Source organism: Rattus norvegicus, chromosome 5, assembly GCF_021556685.1.
Source record: "Rattus norvegicus strain SHRSP/BbbUtx chromosome 5, alternate assembly SHRSP_T2T, whole genome shotgun sequence".
NCBI classification, from domain to species: domain Eukaryota; kingdom Metazoa; phylum Chordata; class Mammalia; order Rodentia; family Muridae; genus Rattus; species Rattus norvegicus.
The window spans coordinates 134,923,734-134,942,437 of record NC_141538.1 but is presented as its reverse complement, the minus strand read 5'-3'; the positions used below and the strand labels follow the sequence as shown (position 1 = coordinate 134,942,437).

General features: G+C 40.6%; 1 pseudogene across 1 annotated transcript in view; it reads right to left on the bottom strand.

Annotated features, from left to right (window-relative positions):
• Cyp4a8-ps1 (cytochrome P450, family 4, subfamily a, polypeptide 8, pseudogene 1) overlaps positions 1-18,704 on the bottom strand; it is a 140,399-nt pseudogene that overhangs the window by 8,190 nt on the left and 113,505 nt on the right. The window lies entirely within an intron of this gene.

The following is an 18,704-nucleotide window of genomic DNA, read 5'->3' as shown; positions in this document are numbered from 1 at the left end:
CCATTCAGAGCCTGCCCCACATGTGGCCCATACATATACAGCCACCCAATTAGACAAGATTGATGAAGCAAAGAAGTGCAGACCGACAGGAGCCGGATGTAGATCGCTCCTGAGAGACACAGCCAGAATATAACAAATACAGAGGCGAATACCAGCAGCAAACCAATGAACTGAGAATAGGACCCCCGTTGAAGGAATCAGAGAAAGAACTGGAAGAGCTTGAAGGGGCTCGAGACCCCATATGTACAACAATGCCAAGCAACCAGAGCTTCCAGGGACTAAGCCACTACCTAAAGACTATACATGGACTGACCCTGGACTCTGACCTCATGGGTAGCAATGAATATCCTAGTAATAGCACCAGTGGAAGGGGAAGCCCTGGGTCCTGCTAAGACTGAACCCCCAGTGAACTAGACTGTTGGGGGGAGGGCGACAATGGGGGGAGGGTGGGGAGCGGATCACCGATAAGAAAGGGGAGGTGGGAGGGGGATGTTTGCCCGGAAACTGGGAAAGGGAATAACACTCGAAATGTATATAAGAAATACTCAAGTTAATAATAAAAAAAATATTACAAGACCTTCCAGCCTGTAAATACATACATACATACATGCATACATACATACATACATGCATTACCTAAATACATAAATAAATAGCATACTACCTACAAAAAAAATAAATACAGAATCATCATGAAACTTATTCGTGGGGTAATTTTGATTCTGCCGTCATACCAAATCTCCAACTGTTTCCCAAATACGTACACAGTTAATCCCAAGGAACTGCCCAAGTAGCTAGTATTTGCAATACCATGAAGCGCTGATGAACCCGGATTGGATTTTGATGGTGTAGACTCTTTTGCTAGCCTCTCCGGAGAAACCCTCTGTAAAAGTGATGGTCAAACTATTCAAAGTCTACCTTATTCTGGAAGGACAGAAACGTCTTCTGCGTGTCTCATGTCACTATGTCTGTGTTTCAAAAGATAATTTGTTCTAGGAAAATGGAAGGCTGGGCTTACAAGTGCCACCAACGGCAGTCTGAGTCTTGTACTCAGGGGCATTGTGAGAGTCAAGTTAGCCTTTCTAGTACAGGAGGCCAACCAGTCCCTTTGTGTAAAATTTATCATTTCATGATGACAGGTACTCGCTCATTGTTACATTTGAAAAAAAATCGTCCTTTTCTATGATCCACTGTTGGGAATGAATACCATACTATGCCCAGAGTTAACTTTCTATTCTGGCTGTTTGAAATTGTTTCAACTCCAATCCCAGCTACTCTTTAGCTAATATGATGCTTTAAAGTCTTATCCTTGGCTTAATGGAGTGCATTAAAGATTTGACTAAAAAAAAAATAAATAAATACTTTTGTCTTTGGATTTTACTAATTTTAAATATAAAAATTCATTAGAGTACACAAAGGGTAACCTTTTATGGTAATTGAACTACTAGATTCTCTTCTACTTGTCAATGACCTCATCACGATTTCTAACTGAGCCCTAAGAGGAAGTGTTCACCCCTAGGTAAACCTATCCTGGATAAACAATATGCTTACAGCCTGCTCTGTGACAATTGATTTGGCATGGTAGAAGTCACAGCACTGTGACTTTTCTAGTAACAAGGGATTTATTTCTCAACGCCCATGGCCAAAGGTCTTTTCTTTTTCTCCTAAATCCTATGCTCTGTCAAAAACTAGAGCAAAGGGGAATGGAACAGTTTACACTCCATCTCACTGAACTTTACCCTAGTTTCATGCCTGCCTTTTCTATCTACATTGTACTCTTCCCCTCTGACCTAGGACTCAGACTGTGGACTTTCCCTCTTCACCCAAAACCCCAGTTTTTCACCCCTAAAATGAGGGAACACATTGTAAAGAGTTTTGGAATTTACATCTGCTTGTCAGTTACTGTTCTTTGGAGTTTTTTGAGAATTTTATACAACATGTTTTGATTATATCCATCTGCTCCCAGTTCCTCCTAGATCTCCACCTCACTTCCCTGTAGACTAAATTCTGTGTCTTCTTCCTGTGACCTAAAACCCATCATGTCCAGTTTGTGCTGCCCACTTACTCCTGGATGTGTGGCCACTCACTGGAGCCTGGTCAAACCTACCAGGGGCTGACCCCTTTCCTTAAATCTTTGCTAGAATTTGTTGAGAGTTGGTTTTTTTTTTTTGATCTTAGCTGCTGAGGACTGCATACCATGACAGTGACTGCCAGCAGCAGGCCAGCATGGAAACATCTTAGTAACCCAAGGAAGCTCTTTGTGAAAAAACAACTGTTCCTGTTTTTCCTAACCTTAGCCCTGGACAATGGCTATGTAGATTTCATTTGTGTGTGACTGCTTTTCAGTTGGCCTTGGTGTGCATATTTATTCTATTATATCTGAATTTCCTACTTCTTTTTCCTGCTCTAGTGAATTCTGTGAAATTAAATGTTCCTTGGTGCAATAATTCTTAAACAATTAAAAATTGAGGCAAAGGGACACAGCACAGCACAGCCCTAATGGCCCAGTTGCATGTTGTGTGCTCTCATCTTGGAAACAATGTAACAACTGCATATTGTTTACACAACATTTAAGAGTGGTTCCTGGATAAGCAAGTATAGAATACATAAAATTATATACTAGTAAAACTGCGTCACAACACTGGGACTCTTAGGTGAGTCATCGTGTGTCACGTGCAGAAGCAGAAAGCCAGTGAACTGATGAGTTTAGGGTTAACTTGATTCTTTCTGACCACTGCTTGGCAGCTTTGCCCATGTCATTTATCACTGGAAATTTCACAGGAAAATGCAAGTAGCTGACCTCGGAGCTCTGACGCATAATAAGTCAAAAGTTAAGGTTTAAATAGTGATAACTATTTAACACTGCAATTATTATTTTGGCCACAGGTCTGGGAATAGCGGAAGCTTGAAACTTTGGGGAACGATTGTAATTCTTAATTCTTTGTATGATGTAGTTATTCTTTTGAATTTGATTTGGGAATGACTATACAATGTCTTGTTTTCTACCTGCTCTTGGAATAACAATAAAAGACTGGGGCAAGAGAAAGGCGAGAGAGTGGAGGAAGAGTGAGGTGCACATGAGGTGTGCGTGAGATGGGTAGAGAGTGAGTGGAGAGAATGTGAGAGAGAGTGTGAGGGAAGTGTGTGTGTGTGTGTGTGTGTGTGTGTGTGTGTGTGTGTGTGTGTGTGTGGAGAGAGAGAGAGAGAGAAAGAGAGAGTAAGAGAGAGAGAGAGAGAGAGAGAGAGAGAGAGAGAGGAAGAGAGAACTTTAAGCCTTGAAAAATTGCCTGATAGTTTGTACCAGAAAAGTGATCTGTGTTTATTTATTATGTTCTTTCCAGATATCCCTGCTTCCAGTTGAGAACTCCGATTCTGTGTCGAGGCTGGATCCTGACACTTAGCCATTCTGTCTGGCATAAGATGGATCTCAATATCAGAATTTTCCTAATTGGTAGGAATGTTGAATATTTTGACAGATATTTTCTAGTCATTTTATTTCTTCTTTTGAGAACTTTCTGCTCATATACATAGCCTATTTTTTAAATTATAATACAATTTGCATTATTTCCCCCTTTCCTTTACTTGTTCCCACAAATCCCCTTATTTTCTTTCAAGTTCATTGCCTCTTTTTCCTGTTGTTGTTTTAAAGTGTGTGTGTGTGTGTGTGTGTGTGTGTGTGTGTGTGTGTTCCTAAGTTCAGAAATACCACCTGATCAGTTTATATAACGTTACTTGTATGTATGTTTCAGGAGTTGACTATTTGTTATTGGATAATCAAACGTGCCCTTCCCTGGGAAAGACCATTTTTCCTGCTCTCAGTGCTCCTTAGCTTCCCGTATGCTTATGTATAGGGTCGAGTCCTTAGGAGATTTCCTTCTTCCATGTTAGGAAGTCTTACAGTGTCATCTTTGGAGAGAACTTATTACTACCATTTTCCTAAACCCATTTAATGTCTAACTGTATTCTAAACACTTAATCTTATAACCAAAGACAAATGTCACTCCTATCCCTTATCAAAGAAACAACTTCTCTCTCCTCCTCTTCCTCTTCCTCCTTCTCCTCACAACAGGCAGATGCTCATGTCAAAATGCAGAGAGTAAACGAGCATGGGGTGCTCAGTTCCCGTTAGTACATCTATAACACAAGCTATATACCTAAGACTTGGGGAATGTCATAGATGTGGTGGTAAAAGATTGTAAGAGTCAGAAAACCAGGATTCCTGCTGCTACAAAGTATCTTTTAGACATGGCACTGAAGTTATAGTCATGAAATCCCAACAATGTAGTTACCTAAAACAGAACTGCTTAATAATATACCAGTTAATATGCAAACATTGATATCTTCCCTTGGTGAAGACCTTTAGGCAATAAATGAGAAGGGAGAATTAGTTTTATCCAGGGATGATACCCCTGATAGTCAAGTCATCAGCCCTAAATGAATTTACATACCCAACATACAATGAAAGAATATCTTGAATTTGAGAGACTGGACATAAAATTAACTCAAACAAATCAGTAGCCTTTCTCTACTCAAAGGACAAACAGGATGAGAAAGAAATTAAGGAAACCAGACTCTCACAATAGTCATAAATAATATAAAATACCTTGGTGTGACTCTAACCAAGCAAGCAAAAGATCTGAATGACAAGAACTTCAAGACTCTGAAGAAAGAAATCGAAGAAGATCTCAGAAGATGGAAAGATCTCCCATGCTCATGGATTAGCAGGATTAATATTGTAAAAATGGTCATCTTGCCAAAAGCAATCTACAGATTCAATGCAATCCCCATCAAAATTCCAACTCAATTTTTCATAGAGTTAGAAAGAGCAATTTGCAAATTCATTCGGAATAACAAAAAACCCAGGATAGTGAAAATTATCCTCAACAATAAAAGAACTTCTGGGGGAATCACTATCCATGACCTCAAGCAGTATTACAGAGCAGTAGTGATAAAATCTGTATATGGTATTGATACATAGACAGGCATGTAGGTCAATGAAATAGAATTGATGACCCAGAAATAAACCCACACACCTATGGTCACTTGATCTTTGACAAAGGAGCTAAAACCATCCAGTGGAAAAAAGGTAGCATTTTCAACAAATGATTCTGGTTCAACTGGAAGTCAGCATGTAGAAGAATGCAAATCAATCTATTCTTATCACCCTGTACAAAAAGCTAAAGTCCAAGTGGATCAAGGACCTCCACATAAAACCAGATACACTCAAACTAATAGAAGAAAAAGTGGGGAAGAACCTTGAACATAAGGCACTGGGGAAATTTTCCTGAACAGAACACCAATGGCTTAAGATCAAGAATCAACAAATGAGACTTCATAAAATTGCAAAGCTTCTGTAAGGCAAAGGACACTGTGGTTAGGACAAAACAGCAACCAACGGATTGGGAAAAGATTTTCACCAATTCTACATCCGATAGAGGGCTAATACCCAATATATACAAAGAATTCAAGAAGTTAGACTCCAGAGAATCAAATAACCCAATTAAAATAACATGCACACGCACGTACACACAGACACACACACACAGACACACACACACAGACACACAGACACACACACAGAGAAAAAGATAGAGATAGAGAGAGAGAGAGAGAGAGAGAGAGAGAGAGAGAGAGAGAGAGAGAGCACATATCATTGGGGTATGCTGGCTGCCAGTCTAATTGAAAACCATATGTTCCAGACTCAGCGAGAGGCACTGCCTCAAAGGAATAAGACAGAATTACAGAGGACACCAAACACCCTTCTCTGGCCTCTGTGTATGGGGCATAGGTGTAAGAACCCACACACACATTTGCACATACAACACACACATAGACACACACAGACACACATACACAGAGACACATAGACACACAGACAGACAGACACACACACACACACACAGCGATCCCCATGGTGCATGTATATCACCTTTTCTTATCTGTTCATGTATAGATAAACATCAAAGCTGGTTCCATCTCCTTGCTATTGTGAATAATGCAGTTATAAATATGGACACATAGGTATCTATGTTGCATATTGGTTTAGAATCATTTGGGCTTATACCTGAGTGGTATGGCTGGGTCATGTGGTAGTCCAGTTTTTAGTTCTGTGCACCATATATGTAACTGGTACCCAAGGAGGCAAGAGGAGGGCACCAGATCCCCCTGGAACTGGAGTTATAGATGGTTGTGAGTTGCCATGTGGGTGCTGGGAATCAAACCTGGGTCCTCTGAAAGACCAGCCAGTGCTCTTAACCTCTGACCTACCTCTCCAGCTCCATAAGTGCTTTTTGAAACAATTGCAAAAAGCATTTCCCCTTATTTTATTTCTTAGCAAATGTACTATAGGATCATAGAAAAGCTGGCAGCTTTGCATATTGATTTTTCTATCCTGATAATTTGTGGAAAGCATTTATTGGATCTAAGAGTTTTTGTTTTTTTTTTTTGTTTTGTTTTTTGTTTTTTGTTTTTTTCTGGTAGTCAATAAAGTGTAGGAGTGTGTTATCTGCAAGTAAGGATACTTTGAGTTTATCCTTTCCTATTTACTTGCTTTTTATTTTTCTTTTGTCCTACCGTTCTGGCCAGGACTTCAGACACTGTGTTGAAGGAGAGAAGAAAGGGTGAGCTCTCTTGTTTTAGATGTTAGAGGAAGTGATCTCAGTTTCCCTTCACTGGATATAATGCTAGCTATGAGTTTGTACACTAAGGTGGTCTTCTTTTTCTAGTTCCTTCAGGGCTTTTAATCATGAGAGAATATTGAACTTGGTTGAGGGCTTTTTCTGCATCAATTGATAATACCATGTGGTGTTTGTTCTTAAGTCTTTCCATGAGCAGACTCGCATTTATCAGTTAGTGTATGTTGAACCAATTTTGCATCTCTGGAATAAAACCAAGTAATCATGATGTAAAAGCTTCTTAAAACTATTCTTGAGTTTGGTTCGCAAGAATTTTATTGAGAATTTTGCATTTATTTTTATTGTAAGAATTAGTTTACGGTTTTCTTTCTTTTCTTGTGTTTTTCATCCAGTTTTGACATCAGAGTAGTGCTGACTTTATAACAGAATGAGTTTGGTAAGTATTATTTCTTTTTGTATTTTATGAAACAGTTGGAGGAGCATTGGTGTTTGGTAGAATACAGTTGTGAATCCACTCAGTGTTGGGCTTTTCTTTCTTGTAAAACTTAAACAAAAATATTCCTCTGTGTGTGTGTGTGTGTGTGTGTGTGTGAGAGAGAGAGAGAGAGAGAGAGAGAGAGAGAGAGAGAGAGAGAGAGAGAGAGAGAGAGAGAGAGATTTTAATTCAGGCCATTAGACTTGATGTCAAGCACTCGTCATCTTGCAGGTCTGGAACACTTTTAAAAAAATTAGCGTTTCAATCTCGTTGATTGCTGTGGATCTGTTTAAGTTGTTTACATCATCTTGATTCGATTTTGGTAGGTTGCATGCATAGAAAAATTCCATTTTCTTCTAGTTTTCAAGGGCTTTTTGTTTGTCTTGGTTTTTTGAGACAGGCTTTCTTGGTGTAAGCCTTGCTGTCCTGGACTTGCTTTGTAGACCAGACAGGCCTCTACCTGCCTCTGCCTCCCAAGTGTAGGATTAAAGACATGTGCCACTATGCCTGACCCCAGGTTTTGCTTTTGTTTTTAAAGAATACATGTTTTAAAGAATATATGATACTCTGCTATGTTTGCAGACAGGAACCTCGCATAACTGTTTCCTGAGAGGCTTCCTCCAGCAGCAGATGGAGGCAGATGCAGAGACCCACAGCCAAACATCAGGGGGATTTCGGGGAATTCTTGTGGAAGACAGAGAAATAGAATTGAACAATCAGAGGGGTCAAGGACACCACAAAACATACAAAGTCAATTAACTTGGGCCCAAAGAGGCTCACAGAGAGTGGGTCACCAACCAGGGAGCATGCAAAATTTGTACCTAGGCCCCTGACATATTTGTAGAAAATGTGTAGGCTGGTCTTCATGTGGGACCCTAGTAAGGGGAGCAGAGCTGTCTCTGTCTCTGTTGCCTGCCATTGCATCCCCTTCCCCCTACCTGTTCTGCCTGGTTCAGCTTCAGTGATCAGAATGTGCCTAGTTCTGCTGTGACTAGATGCCCTAGGGTGCGGTGGTTTCCAAGGAGAGCCTCCACCTTCTCTGAGGAGAAGGGGAGGGAACAATGGGGGCAGGGGATTTGTAAGAGTGGAACGGGAGGAGAGAAGGGAGGGGAAGCTGTGACCAGGATGTGAAGTGAATAAAAATATAAACTGTTAAAAAAATAAATATGCAATGGGATGAAAAAAAGAGTATCTGTTTATAGGCACTGGTGGTGTTCAATATTTTCAGTATCTTCTACAATACTGGCTTCATGGTCATGACCTGCCTTAAGGTTTTTTTTTTTAATTTTAAAATTTAAAAATTTTTTTATGTTTCTATCTTTCCTCTCAGATCTTGAGGTCGTAGATCGAATTCCTCTGTTTGTTTGAATATTCTTTCAGGTCATTTGTCATATTTTTCCAGGAAATGTTTGACTCATTACCTAACATTTACCAGGTTTGATTCCCAGCACCAATGTGGTAGCTCACGACTTTTCGTTATTCCAATTCCAGGTGCCAGCTATACACATGGTGCACAGACATGAATGCAGGCGAAACATTCATATGTATCAAATAGAATAAATGAACCTTTAATTTAAAAAAAATCCAATAAGATAAAGCCAAAATAAACATTAAATGTACGGGTGGGATAAGGAAGAAAATACAGGGCTGGGAGGGGTGATCCAAGCATAAAAATATTACCATCAAATGGAAAATGCATAAACACAGTTAGACGATGAATGGAGTACTAAATCATATTTTTATAAAAGCAACAGTGTTCTTTCCAAGATTTCCCAGACCATGTCTCAGGAGATAGCTAATGCTTTAGTTGGAGTTTGTTTCTCAAGCGCTGTGAGAGTTCAGTAAACAACCATGTAGGGTCCCGGAAGCAGCTGCGGTTTGAAGAGTTTGGGTGGAGTGTAGATGTCCACTGGGTCCATTTGATTTATGAGGTCATATAACTTCAGGGCTTCTCTGTCTGCCTGCCTGTCTGTCTGCCGCCTGCCTGCCTGTCCGTCTGGTTCTTTTTTGTGTGGTGGGAATGCTCTGTATACTGGTGAGAGTAGGGTATTGGAAATACCCACTGTTACTGTATTGGAGCCAGTCTTTGGTTTTGAATCTAATAATGGTACTTTTGTGCATCAGTGTTTGGTGCAATTTATCTTCATTTGCTTTTGTCTTTCTGTTTTTTTTTTTAAATTAGAACGAAGAAGTGAAGCACCTCTACTCATCCATTTTCCTGACGATTCCCCTAATTAAAAGAAAAACTATTTATTTAATGTCCCTGGGTATTTTACTTCCACGTGTGTCTGTGCTCCTCAGGCATGTAGTGCCAGCGGAGGCCAGAAGAGGGTGTCAGATTCCCTGGGTTTGGATCATTGGTTATGAGCTGCCAAATGGGTGCTGGAAATAGAACACAGGCCCTCTGGAAAGCAACCAACACTCTTAATTGCTGAACCTATGAAAGTGGTAAAATTACTGTAGAACGTGTTGCGGGGATAAACAGTATTAAGTGTCTGGCCGCATTCCCTGATTTTTTTTAAGCATTCTTTTGGAGAACTGTGGGAGAAAGCAGGGCAAGTGCCTGTACTAGTGATCTGAACGTAATACTTACCTGATCTGTGTTCCTGATTACCACAATATGGGTCAAATTATAAAGAACTCAGATTCAGAGAAGGAAGCAGTCAAAACTAAAATTCAGCAGTAATTTTGGATGCCAAAGCTCTTTTCACTCTGGCCTCCCAATCTGCAAGTAAGTGTGGTAGAGGATCCAAGTAGGGAAGGAGAAAGGGTACCAGTTGACCCGTTCCGTTAGACTAGATCATAATGTCTTGCTAAATATTCACAGCGTGCCTGGATCTTTCAATAATTTACTCATCCAACAAATATTTGAAGTTGTAAAATGACCACAAATTTGGGTAAAAGTTCAGACAGATAGAACATGTCCCCTTGGTTTTTGGTTTTGACAAAAGCTCAGAACTGTGGAAAGAAAGAAAGAACCACGGGTTATGCATGTTGTGTCACAGTGGAAGACAAATAGGAGTGTGTTAAAGAAAACATTTGGATAGGTGAAAGACCAAGTTAGGAGCAAACAGTCATTCCTGGTAGAGTGAATGAGCTGCCTTTCTAGATATTCCTGTTGAAATATCTTTTGTATATGCTTCTCTGGGGTCTTCAGAGTGAGGATTGATTTATGGAAGATAATCATGAACCAGGTGAAGCTAAGGACGTTAGAGAAGGGCTTATCTCCACCCTTTAACTTTTTTTTTTTCTCTTCTAAAAAATTGTCATTCTTAAAATTTATTTTTTACTTATTTTTTATGCAATCTATTTTGATCAAATTTTTTCACTCCCCAAACCCCTCCCAGATCCTCAGGACCTTCCTACCTATCCACTTTCGTGTTAATGAAATTCTTTCTTTGCTTAAATAATATCTCCACAAAATCCATAAATAAATGAGATTGTTGGAAACCATCTCAGCACTCTTCAGTTGATTGTCTAGTAATCCTTCAATACTTCATTTTTTAAACTTTTGCTTTATTCATCCTGGGTAGGCATTAAATTTTCCAGGGAAGGCACAATATGTATAAATGCATTAATTTCTCTTTTAGAATTTGCCCTGAGTTCAATAGATATTAAATTAATGAATGACTGAATAGGTGATGGGAAACTTAGGTATTTGGGAAAGAGAGGCATCATTAGTCTACTCAATGAAAACTCTGAGGCACAGAAAGAGTCTGTCACAGGCTGTGTATGTGGTGAGGCTAATCTTAGTCTTGAGCCACCTGAATGCAACTGCAGTGTTCCACCTGCTCACACATCCATCCTGGATCACAACTGGAAGTGATTGTGGCGTGCCTCGGGGAAAGTGGAAGAAACAGCTGGATTTGGAGTCCAGATGCAAGGATGACTATGTGTAGAACCCAGCAATTATATTCATCTGAACACCAATTTCCCTTGTCATCATTTCATCCTGAAATTATGAAAACAGTACAAGCACCTATACCTATGAAATGCTTGGTAAATCTGAATATGAATCTTTTTTTTTATTAACTTGAGTATTTCTTATTGACATTTCGAGTGTTATTCTTTTCCTGGTTTCCGGGCCAACATCCCCCTAACCCCTCCCCCTCCCCTTCTTATGGGGGTTCCCCTCCCCATCCTCCCCCCATTGCCGCCCTCCTCCCAACAATCACGTTCACTGGGGGTTCAGTCTTAGCAGGACCCAGGGCTTCCCACTCCACTGGTGCTCTTACTAGGATATTCATTGCTACCTATGAGGTCAGAGTCCAGGGTCAGTCCATGTATAGTCTTTAGGTAGTGGCTTAGTCCCTGAAAGCCCTGGTTGGTTGGCATTGTTGTTCATATGGGGTCTCAAGCCCCTTCAAGCTCTTCCAGTTCTTTCTCTGATTCCTTCAACGGGGGTCCTGTTCTCAGTTCAGTGGTTTGCTGCTGGCATTCGCCTCTGTATTTGGTGTATTCTGGCTATGTCTCTCAGGAGAGATCTACATCCGGCTCCTGTCTGCCTGCACTTCTTTGCTTCAACCTTCTTATCTAATTGGGTGGCTGTATATGTATGGGCCACATGTGCGGCAGGCTCTGAATGGGTGTTCCTTCTGTGTCTGTTTTAATCTTTGCCTCTCTACTCCCTGCCAAGGGTATTCTTGTTCCCCTTTTAAAGAAGGAGTGAAGCATTCACATTTTGATCATGCGTCTTGAGTTTCATGTGTTCTATGCATCTAGGTAATTCAAGCATTTGGGCTAATACCCACTTATCAGCGAGTGCATACCATGTGTGTTTTTCTGTGATTGGGTTACCTCACTCAGGATGATATTTTCCAGTCCAACCATTTGCCTATGAATTTCATAAAGGCATTGTTTTTGATAGCTGTGTAATATTCTACTGTGTAGATGTACCACATTTTCTGCATCCATTCCTCTGTTGAAGGGCATCTGGGTTCTTTCCAGCTTCTGGCTATTATAAATAAGGCTGTTATGAACATAGCGGAGCACGTGTCTTTTTTATATGTTGGGGCATCTTTTGGGTATATGCCCAAGAGAGGTATAGCTGGATCCTAAGGCAGTTCAATGTCCAATTTTCTGAGGAACCTCCAGACTGATTTCCAGAATGGTTGTACCAGTCTGCAACCCCACCAACAATGGAGGAATGTTCCTCTTTCTCTACATCCTCGCCAGCATTTGCTGTCACCTGAGTTTTTTTTTTTTATTAACTTGAGTATTTCTTATATACATTTCGAGTGTTATTCCCTTTCCCGGTCTCCAGGCAAACATCCCCCTCCCCTTCCTTATGGGTGTTCCCCTCCCCAACCTCCCCCCATTGCCGCCCTCCCCCCAACAGTCTAGTTCACTGGGGGTTCAGTCTTAGCAGGACCCAGGGCTTCCCCTTCCACTGGTGCTCTTACTAGGATATTCATTGCTACCTATGAGGTCAGAGTCCAGGGTCAGTCCATGTATAGTCTTTAGGTAGTGGCTTAGTCCCTGGAAGCTCTGGTTGCTTGGCATTGTTGTACATATGGGGTCTCGAGCCCCTTCAAGCTCTTCCAGTTCTTTCTCTGATTCCTTCAACGGGGGTCCTATTCTCAGTTCAGTGGTTTGCTGCTGGCATTCGCCTCTGTATTTGCTGTATTCTGGCTATGTCTCTCAGGAGCGATCTACATCCGGCTCCTGTCAGTCTGCACTTCTTTGCTTCATCCATCTTGTCTAATTGGGTGGCTGTATATGTATGGGCCACATGTGGGGCAGGCTCTGAATGGGTGTTCCTTCAGTCTCTGTTTTAATCTTTGCCTCTCTCTTCCCTGCCAAGGGTATTCTTGTTCCCCTTTTAAAGAAGGAGTGAAGCATTCACATTTTGGTCATCCGTCTTGAGTTTCATTTGTTCTGTGCATCTAGGGTAATTCAAGCATTTGGGCTAATAGCCACTTTTCAATGAGTGCATACCATGTATGTCTTTCTGTGATTGGGTTAGCTCACTCAGGATGATATTTTCCAGTTCCAACCATTTGCCCACGAATTTCATAAAGTCATTGTTTTTGATAGCTGAGTAATATTCTACTGTGTAGATGTACCACATTTTCTGTATCCATTCCTCTGTTGAAGGGCATCTGGGTTCTTTCCAGCTTCTGGCTATTATATATAAGGCTGCTATGAACATAGTGGAGCACGTGTCTTTTTTATATGTTGGGGCATCTTTGGGTATATGCCCAAGAGTGGTATAGCTGGATCCTCAGGCAGTTCAATGTCCAATTTTCTGAGGAACCTCCAGACTGATTTCCAGAATGGTTGTACCAGTCTGCAACCCCACCAACAATGGAGGAGTGTTTCTCTTTCTCCGCATCCTCGCCAGCATTTGCTGTCACCTGAGTTTTTGATCTTAGCCATTCTCACTGGTGTGAGGTGAAATCTCAGGGTTGTTTTGATTTGCATTTCCCTTATGACTAAAGATGTTGAACATTTCTTTAGGTGTTTCTCTGCCATTTGGCATTCCTCAGCTGTGAATTCTTTGTTTAGCTCTGAGCCCCATTTTTTAATAGGGTTATTTGTCTCCCTGCGGTCTAACTCCTTGAGTTCTTTGTATATTTTGGATATAAGGCCTCTATCTGTTGTAGGATTGGTAAAGATCTTTTCCCAATCTGTTGGTTGCAATTTTGTCCTAACCACAGTGTCCTTTGCCTTACAGAAGCTTTGCAGTTTTATGAGAGCCCATTTGTCGATTCTTGATCTTAGAGCATAATCCATTGGTGTTTTGTTCAGGAATTTTTTTCCAGTGCCCATGTGTTCGAGATGCTGCCCTAGTTTTTCTTGTATTAGTTTGAGTGTATCTGGTTTGATGTGGAGGTCCTTGATCCACTTGGACTTTTAAGCTTTGTACAGGGTGATAAGCATGGATCGATCTGCATTCTTCTACATGTTGACCTCCAGTTGAACCAGCACCATTTGCTGGTTCTTTTTTTCCATTGGATGGTTTTGGCTCCTTTGTCAGAAATCAAGTGCACATAGGTGTGTGGGTTCATTTCTGGGTCTTCAATTCTGTTCCATTGGTCTATCTGTTTGTCTCTGTATCAATACCATGCAGTTTTTTTATCACTATTGCTCTGTAATACTGCTTGAGTTCAGGGATAGTGATTCCACCTGAAGTCCTTTTATTGTTGAGGATAGTTTTAGCTATCCTGGGTTTTTTGTTATTCCAGATGAATTTGCAAATTGTTCTGTCTAACTCTTTGAAGAAATGGATTGGTATTTTGATGGGGATTGCATTGAATCTGTGGATCGCTTTTGGTAAAATGGCCATTTTTACTATATAAATCGTGCCAATCCATGAGCATGGGAGATCTTTCCATCTTCTGAGGTCTTCTTCAATTTCTTTCTTCAGAGTCTTGAAGTTCTTGTTGTATGGATCTTTTACTTGCTTGGTTAAAGTCACACCGAGGTACTTTATATTATTTGTGTCTGTTAGGAAGGGTGTCGTTTCCCTAATTTCTTTTGAGCTTGTTTCTCTTTGTGTAGAGGAAGGCTACTGATTTATTTGAGTTAATTTTATACCCAGCCACTTTGCTGAAGTTGTTTATCAGCTTTAGTAGTTCTCTGGTGGAACTTTTGGGATCACTTAAATATACTATCATATCATCTGCAAATAGTGGTATTTTTACTTCTTCTTTCCAATCTGTATCCCCTTGATCTCCTTTTGTTGTCCGATTACTCTGGCTAGAACTTCAAGAACTATATTGAATAAGTAGGGAGAGAGTGGGCAGCCTTGTCTAGAACCTGATTTTAGTGGGATTGCTTCATGTTTCTCTCCATTTAGTTTAATGTTAGCAACTGGTTTGCTGTATATGGCTTTTACTATGTTTAGGTATGGGCCTTGAATTCCTATTCTTTCCAGGACTTTTATCATGAAGGGGTGTTGAATTTTGTCAAATGCTTTCTCAGCATCTAATGAAATGATCATGTGGTTTTGTTCTCTCAGTTTGTTTATATAATGGATCACGTTGATGGTTTTCCGTATATTAAACCATCCCTGCATGCCTCGGATGAAGCCTACTCGATCGTGGTGGATGATTGTTTTGATGTGCTCTTGGATTCGGTTTGCCAGAATTTTATTGAGTATTTTTGCGTCGATATTCATAAGGGAAATTGGTCTGAAGTTCTCTTTTTTTGGGTCTTTGTGAGGTTTATGTATAAGAGTAATTGTGGCTTCATAGAAGGAATTCGGTATTGCTCCATCTGTTTCAATTTTGTGGAATAGTTTGGATATTATTGGTATGAGGTCTTCTATGAAGGTCTGATAGAATTCTGCACTAAACCCATCTGGACCTGGGCTCTTTTTCGTTGGGAGACCTTTAATGACTGCTTCTATTTCCTTACGAGTTATGGGGTTGTTTAACTGGTTTATCTGTTCCTGATTTAACTTTGGTACTTTTTATCTGTCTAGGAAATTGTCCATTTCGTGCAGATCAAGTTTTGTTGAATATAGGCTTTTATAGCAAGATCTGATGATTTTTTGAATTTCCTCTGAATCTGTAGTTATGTCTCCCTTTTCATTTCTGATTTTGTTAACTTGGACACACTCTCTGTGTCCTCTCGTTAGTCTGGCTAAGGGTTTATCTATCTTGTTGATTTTCTCAAAGAACCAACTTTTGGTTCTGTTGATTCTCTCTATGGTCCTTTTGGTTTCTACTTGGCTGATTTCAGCTCTGAGTTTGATTATTTCCTGCCTTCTACTCCTCCTGGGTGTATTTTCTTCTTTTTGTTCTAGAGCTTTTAGGTGTGCTGTCAAGCTGCTGACATATGCTCTCTCCTGTTTCTTTCTGCAGACACTCAGAGCTATGAGTTTTCCTCTTAGCACAGCTTTCTTTGTTTCCCTAAGTTTGGGTATGTTGTACCTTCATTTTCATTAAATTCTAAGAAGTCTTTAATTTCTTTCTTTATTTCTTCCTTGACCAGGTTATCGTTGAGTAGAGCATTGTTCAATTTCCACGTATATGTGGGCATTCTTCCCTTATTGTTGTTGACCAGCTTTAGGCTCTGGTGGTCTGATAGCACGCATGGGATTATTTCTATCTTTCTGTACCTGTCGAGGCCTGTTTTTTTGACCAATTATATGGTCAATTTTGTAGAAAGTACCACGAGGAGCTGAGAAGAATGTATATCCTTTTGCTTTAGAATAGAATGTTCTATAATTATCTGTTAAGTCCATTTGGTTCATGACTTCTCTTAGTCTGTCTACATCTCTGTTTAATTTCTGTTTCCATAATCTGTCCATTGATGAGAGTGGGGTGTTGAAATCTCCTACTATTATTGTGTGAGGTGCAATGTGTGTTTTGAGCTTTAGTAAGGTGTCTTTTACGTATGTAGGTTCCCTTGTATTTGGGGCATAGATATTTAGGATTGAGAGTTCATCTTGGTGGATTTTTCCTTTGATGAATATGAAGTGTCCTTCCTTATCTTTTTTGATGACTTTTATTTGAAAATTGATTTTATTTATTATTAGAATGGCTACTCCAGCTTTCTTCTTCCGACCATTTGCTTGGAAAGTTGTTTTCCAGCCTTTCACTCTGAGGTAGTGTCTGTCTTTGTCTCTGAGGTGTGTTTCCTGTAGTCAGCAGAATGCAGGGTCCTCATTGCGTATCCAGTTTGTTGATCTATGTCTTTTTATACGGTAGTTGAGGCCATTGATGTTGAGAGATATTAAGGAATAGTTATTATTGCTTCCTGTTATATTCATATTTGGATATGAGATTATGTTTGTGTGCTTTTCTTCTGTTTGTTTTGTTGCAAAACTATTAGTTTCTGGCTTCTTCTTGGGTGTAGCTTGCCTCCTTATGTTGGGCTTTACCATTTATTGTCCTTTGTAGCGCTGGATTTGTAGAAAGATATTGTGTAAATTTGGTGTTGTCATGGAATATCTTGGTTTCTCCATCTATGTTAATTGAGAGTTTTGCAGGATACAGTAACCTGGGCTGGCATTTGTGTTCTCTTAGGGTCTGTATGACATCTGTCCAAGATCTTCTGGCTTTCATAGTCTCTGGTGAAAAGTCTGGTGTGATTCTGTTAGGTCTGCCTTTATATGTTACTTGACCTTTTTCCCTTACTGCTTTTAATATTCTTTCTTTATTTTGTGCATTTGGTGTTTTGACTATTATGTGACGGGAGGTGTTTCTTTTCTGGTCCAATCTATTTGGAGTTCTGTAGGCTTCTTGTATGCTTATGGGTATCTCTCTTTAGGTTAGGGAAGTTTTCTTCTATGATTTTGTTGAAGATATTTACTGGTCTTTGAGCTGGGAGTCTTCACTCTCTTCTATACCTATTATCCTTAGGTTTGATCTTCTCATTGAGTCCTGGAATTCCTGTATGTTTTGGCCAGTAGCTTTTTCCGCTTTACATTATCTTTGACAGTTGAGTCGATGATTTCTCTGGAATCTTCTGCTCCTGAGATTCTCTCTTCCATCTCTTGTATTCTGTTGGTGATGCTTGTATCTACGGCTCCTTCTCTCTTCCTTTTTCTATATCCAGTGTTGTTTCCATGTGTTCTTTCTTGATTGCTTCTATTTCCATTTTTAATTCCTTCAACTGTTTGATTGTGTTTTCCTGGAATTCTTTCAGGGATTTTTGTGATTCCTCTCTGTAGGCTTCTACTTGTTTATTTATGTTTTCCTGTTTTTCTCTACGGGGGTTCTTCATGTCTTTCTTGAAGTCCTCCAGCATCATGATCAAATATGATTTTGAAACTAGATCTTGCTTTTCTGGTGTGTTTGGATATTCCGTGTTTGCTTTGGTGGGAGAATTGGGCTCCGATGATGCCATGTAGTCTTGGTTTCTGTTGCTTGGGTTCCTGAGCTTGCCTCTCACCATCAGATTATCTCTAGTGTTACTTTGTTCTGGTATTTCTGACAGTGGCTAGACTATCTATAAGCCTGTGTGTCAGGAGTGCTGTAGGCATGTTTTCCTGTTTTCTTTCAGCCAGTTACGGGAACAGAGTGTTCTGCTTTCAGGCGTGTAGTTTTTCCAATCTACAGGTCTTCAGCTGTTCCTGTGGGCCTGTGTCTTGAGTTCACCAGGCAGATGGCTTGGAGCAGGAAGGTTTGTCTTACCTGTGGTCCCGAGGCTCACATTTGCTCGTGGGGTAATGCTTATGAGTTGTCCCCGGGGGCAGCAACCAGGAAGATCTGTGCCGCCCTTTCCAGGAGCTTCCGTGTACCAGGGTTCCAGATGGCGTTTGGTGATTTCCTCTGGAATCAGTAATGTGGGCAGAGTGTAGTCTCCTCTGGTTTCCCAGGCCTGTCTGCCTATCTGAAGGTTTAGCTCTCCCTCCTATGGGATTTGGGTGCAGAGAACTGTTTATCTGGTCGGTCCCTTCAGGTTCTGGTGGTGTCTCAGACGCAGGGGACCTGATACTCCTGTGCCCTTATCTCCAGGAACCCAGAGGCCGTATACAGTTTCCTCTTGGGCCAGGGATGTGGGCAGGGGTGGGCAGTGTTGCTGGTCTCTTCCGCTCTGCAGTCTCAGGAGTGCCCACCTGTCCGGGCAGTGAGCTCTCTCTCCCACAGGATTTGGGAGCAGTGATCTGCTGTGGGTAGGGATCCGCGGGTTTGGGAATC